This window comes from Hydra vulgaris, chromosome 14, assembly GCF_038396675.1.
Source record: "Hydra vulgaris chromosome 14, alternate assembly HydraT2T_AEP".
Taxonomy (NCBI): Eukaryota; Metazoa; Cnidaria; class Hydrozoa; order Anthoathecata; family Hydridae; genus Hydra; species Hydra vulgaris.
The window spans coordinates 35,585,001-35,590,640 of NC_088933.1; the positions used below are offsets into that span (position 1 = coordinate 35,585,001).

The 5,640-nt window shown below is 30.6% G+C and overlaps 1 long non-coding RNA gene across 2 annotated transcripts in view; it reads right to left on the bottom strand.

The window, feature by feature from the left end:
* LOC136090546 (uncharacterized) overlaps positions 1–4,382 on the bottom strand; it is a 35,740-nt gene extending 31,358 nt beyond the window's left edge. The window contains exon 1 of one of the 2 annotated variants that reach the window (XR_010643492.1): positions 4,088–4,382. This is a non-coding gene — a long non-coding RNA (uncharacterized LOC136090546). Of the gene's footprint in view, positions 1–4,083 lie in introns of both variants that reach the window. The other variant, XR_010643493.1, reaches the window with a different exon arrangement.
* Positions 4,383–5,640: the final 1,258 nt, after the last annotated feature.

Here is a 5,640-nt window from a genome sequence, read left to right on the forward strand (position 1 = left end):
AATTTAGTTTTATACTTGTTACTAGCATATGTTTGTAATGTTAATGTTACAATAATATACACATAACAAGAGTCATTTATTGCGCCGTGAAAAAATTCTTTGGGCGTAAAATTTTTTTAACTTTGCAAAAACCGTGCCTGATTATTATCCATTGAATTAAATTTTTTGACTTAACGTTTTTCATTTTAGTTATAATAATAATTAAACTTTTGATAAGAAAATACTTTTGCAAGAGCAGTAAATTGCTCCTGTAAAGAATTTTAGGGGAATGTGGGCGAGAGCGGGAGCTAAAGCTCTTGCTTCCCGCCGAGGCATAATATTTCATCCACAATGTACAAAACATGACTTTAGGAGGGTGTCTGAATTATACAATCTTCATAAAATTTTACATTGGAAGCCCTTTTCACATATTGACCCTTTTGAGTCATAATTCTATGGTAGACTCATTGCTGAAGCATATCTATATATAAAGGTATGCGGAAATCAAATTTTACAGAACCACATATTTTGCTAAAATTCTGTTCTCAGATAAAATTATCATCGAAGGAATGTTGGACATTTTTTTAAAACCACTCTGCATTAATTTTATACCTATCTTCTATTCATCTACCAAATTTCTTTGTAAAAAATGTGTTGCTGATACCTTTTACTCCCCACAGAAAAGGTACCTAAATTGGTTTTTTCTCACTTTTGATGTGGGGGCTAAGGGAGGTTTGAAACTTAAACTTAAATTCTGTTGTTATTAATATGACAATATAAAAGACTTTTATATTAGTTAGTTAGTATTTATTGCTGTAACTGGATTGGCCAGTGAGCATACATAGTCACCGTAGGCCACAAGCCATCACTCTTAGCCAAAAGAGCTACTGCCCCGTGCTGGTGTGGAATGATGCGCTATGGAATGAGATTTTAGATCCGAGCATATAGTCAGCGAGCGCTGATCCGATGTGCATTGTGGAGCTTCCAAATGAACGTGTGCGTGAGCGTCAACATAGTCATTAGGTTATTGAGCGCCATAACCACATCCTGCAGGATAGCCTAATGTCCGTTTTGTTGTTGTGGTGTACATTGGAAAAAGTTGGATCTCACCAGCCACAAAAAATAAATTTGTTTGTTTATGCGACACAATGGTCGCAAAAAGTGACCAATGGAGTCTTCCAGTTATGTAGACCTGGGAGATGTGAAAATAGAAGTAGATTGTAGATGATGTCATTGGGTGAGAATCATAAACGAATGTAAAGACTATTTTGTAGGAGGAATAAAAATTTAGGACTTAGGGATAGGGTGAACAAATAAATCACACTCTAGTCATCCTAAACAAATAATAAAACAATGTTCTATAAGTAAACAAGTCAATATAGATCCGCTGGTTTATTAATGGCAACCATGGCTAAAATTATCGCACTATACAAAAACAATAAAATAAAATAAGTAGATAACAAAGTATTGAGTAAAATGATAAAAAACGATATTATGGGCAATATAAAAAGAAAAGAAAAAATAGGCAAATAAATGTGCTACTATTTATGGTCTAAACTCTTGATTATAAATTGAAAACTGATTATCACCTGTGTGAGATAAAAGTATATAAATTCATAACATAAAGCTCACAAAGCGCTATGATACGTGGGTGTAAGAGGTAAATAAATGTTGGTGCCATGATAACCAATCAGAATAAAGTAGTGGATAATGGTGATCCCCCTCCTCAGGAATGTACTGTGATCACCAATGACGTTTCGGAGAGCCCAAGACCTGCACTAACGCCACTTGTCAGGGGCGCATCCTTGCAACAGATTTCACCGCCTGCACTCTACCTCATGCTAGTCAATATTGCAATATAATAAGACTACACTACAAAAGCCAAAAATTCCAATCCCTATCCCAGTTTTTAATACAGCTCCAACATTCTTAGAGATCTCATGAGGGTGGTAAGGGCGGTAATATATTATAAAACTTAAGATATATTTTTAAAAACAAAACTTATTTAATACATAAATTTTTTTATTATAACACTTAGTTGGTATATGATTTTTGCTGACAACAACAAAGCAAATAATAACAGTAATGTTTCTAGAATTGAGCTACTTTTTGTTAAAGTTATTGTGCATTTTTTGTTAAAGTGTTCTTTTAAAGTGTTGCTTTTTTTCATATTTCGGTTTATATATACATAACTAAAAAAAAGGCTTTTGAGATATATTACTTGTTTACCTATATTGTTATTCATTTTGGCTTTAGATTCGTTAGAAAAAAGTATTAGTAAAAAAACTTAAATTTTGATTATTTTATGTACTAGATTAAGTGTATTTCAATTATTTTTTTTTGTGTGTATTTTTTTTTGAGTGTTAGTGTTACATCTTGTAAATGTAGATATTGATATTATCAAGAAAGTAGTTAAAAAATCTTTATCATGTAAAAGACAATCTTATATTGTTATTTAGTACAAAAGATTTGTTTGGAAATATATTTGAAAATGATAAGATCTTTGAAGAAATAGCTTTGATGTGCCCAAAAGACAAAGAAGTTGAACAAACGATTGTATCCTGTTTAACAGCTATTATTGTTGTTTTAGAAAGACAGTGTAAAAGATATTTTAATTTAGAGCTATCAGAACAACTTATAAAAGAGACGCAGACAGCCAGGCTTCATAATATTGATGCAGAAGAAGTCATGTTCACTGCTGTTCAGTGCTGCTAATCATTGTGCTCCTAACCCTACTTTATGTTTTTTGTCATCAAAATTAAGAGCAATAAAAAATAATGTAAGTGATTACATTGACCAAGTAGATAAAGATGAAAAAATGAAAGTTGTCTACTGGGCAATAAACAAAGACAGAAAAAAGAGAGTTAAATAAAAATATTTATGAAATAAAGCTTGAAATGAATGGTCGTAACATGTTGTAGAAGCAAAAAAAAAAGGACAAAAGCAGAAAAACATTGGCTCTTCAAATTCAAAACCTTAGTTTGTCAGATATTTCAACAAAATTTCAAGGACTAGAGTCTAAGCATTTATCAGACCTCTCCGATATGTTATCAAATACAGTAGTTGGTAGAAACATTTGCCATTTATAGTCTAATTCAGAAATGCAAGAAGAAGTTCTTTATTTTGGTAAACTTGAAAAAATGAAGGTAAGTAAGTTTATGTTGTAGCATACTGGAAAGATAATGAGTCCTTATGATAATGATGCAGTGGATTATGACATTTCAAAATACGAACTTGCTGCAGATATAATATATGGAGACCTTATGTTATCCTGAAAACAAAGTGTTGGTTAATATTTGAAAAAGGCCATTTCATAGTCACATATCTTTTAAAAAAACTTTATGCGGCTTTGAAGTTTTTGTAGTTTTAACTTTTATGAAATAAATGAATATAACTATTAGTTTGTGTTGACACCTTTTTTTTTTCTTTTACTGCATTTCTTTTACTACCTAGTTTTATTCTACCTAAAAACATAAACTTCTGAAAATTATTTCTTAGACTACCAATCTTAATTACCTACCACACACCAACCCCCCCCCCTCCATCACCTATATACACCCCTAAATATACCCATTTATCTTTGTTACCCAGAGACAATTGATTCTTTCTTTAACATTCTATTGATCACTAATTTATCAACAAATAAATTGTGAATCTCATTAATTTAAGTTCTTAATTACAAAAAACTTTTGGGTGGGTGACAGTGTCAGAGGCACTCCCCCCCTGCCCCCGATCATTTGTATTTACCCAAACTACTTACAAAATGTTTCTTATTTTTTTCAGCTCTCAATTGATACCAAATTTACGTAAATTGGATCATTTTTACGGAAGTTATGATTAATTTAAGTTGATAGTTACAAATTCCAGTCAAAACATTATTCAATTTTCTCAATGAAAAATTTTGTGCCTAATAAACTCATAACTTTCTTAAATGACATCAAAAAATAAAAAATTTGGTATCACTTTTTTAGTTATTAAAAACTACTTCTATTGATATCTTAGATTTTAGTACCACACAATTTTGATTTTTTTTTAACCACATACCTACATTATATATGATTATGGTAAAAATCACAGGAGCAATAATTAAATTATGAAAATTACCTACTGATTTTAAATTTCCACCTAGCCTATTTTCTCACAAGTTTTCATTTTAAGCACATTTCAGTGATTGTATTGATCTCCTTGAGATTAATTAGCAGGTATATGAAGCATAGACTTAATGATAGAGGCATAGTTTCTTAAAGAATTCAACTCAACTAGGTCTGTAGAACTCGTAAAGGTAGTAGCTAAAACCAGTCGTCTTAGAACATAATCGATGAAATAAAAATTTCTAGCTAAAAACAACTGAATTTTTTAACAGTAAAATTTATCATGCCAGACAATAATAATTAAATTTAAATATGCGTAACTTTTTAAAAACAATTTCTTTTCGCGCTAAAACGGTTGCTTCCAAAAAATTAGGCTGGGTGAATAAAAAAAGGAACCGCCAGAAAAGCCGAATTCTAAAACGCCGAAAAGCCGAAATGGCGAAAAAAATGGCGTAATAATAGACATTCGGTAACCGTAAAAAAAGATAACGAAAAGTTAAGTATCATCCGGATTTTTTATTGAGCTGTCACGGAGAAAACTGTCAGTCGGAGTAAACTGTCCGATAGGACATTTTACTCCGGAGTAGATTGTCCTCAATGATGTATAATAAATAACTAGATGTCTAACTCCGGGTTTTTTTATAAGCTGCAAGTGAAGCCGATTTTTTCGGTTACAGTTTTAATCGGCCATTATTATATCGGGCAAAACAGTCAATATATCATATAATAAACACAGTTAATTCCCGACATAACTTCTGTTAATTTGCTTTAGCATTCATTTAAATTAGTTTTTTTTTTGGTAATTTTATCTAGTAGATATGTAAAAGGCGGCACAAAATCCTTCCATAAATTTCCTAATAAAAATTCAGAAATGTGTAAAAGATGGATTGTTGCTTTGAAACGTTAAAATTTTATCCATAGTAAATATACTTGTATATGTGGCGACCATTTTTTAGTATCAGACTATAATTATTGTATTCCAGATAAAAAATATTTCAAGTGATGATCATCAATATAAACCAATTTTAAAATTGAATGCTGTGCCACCATTTTTTGTATTTTTTGCAAATACGTAAAAGCTAAAAAGGAAACTCCCAACAATACAAACACTACCACCAATTAATCCTTTGTCAAAAAAAAATAATTGATGTCTATCCTGACAAACAACTGACCGACAAAGAAAATAATTTAACACATAATTATCAGCCAGAAGACACAACTCATAGTACTGACCAAACTAATCAATCTTCAACACAATCTGTAAAATCTATATCACCAACAAAATAAAAAAAAATAAAAAAAGTCAAAGCTTTACAGCAAAAGTTAAGAAGAAATGAAAAAAAAAAAATAGTTCTTTAAAAGACATGGTTTCCCATTTTCAATCTAAAAATTATTTGACTACAGATGCTGCAACTGTTTTAAGCGAAAATTTTTCTGGACTCTCTTATGAAATCATTAAAAACCAATTTCTCAATCAAAATTTTAAACCAAAAGGTCACAGATACAATAATGAAGTAAAAAAATTTGCTTTAACTCTACATTTTTATTCTCCACGTGCAAATTTATTCAA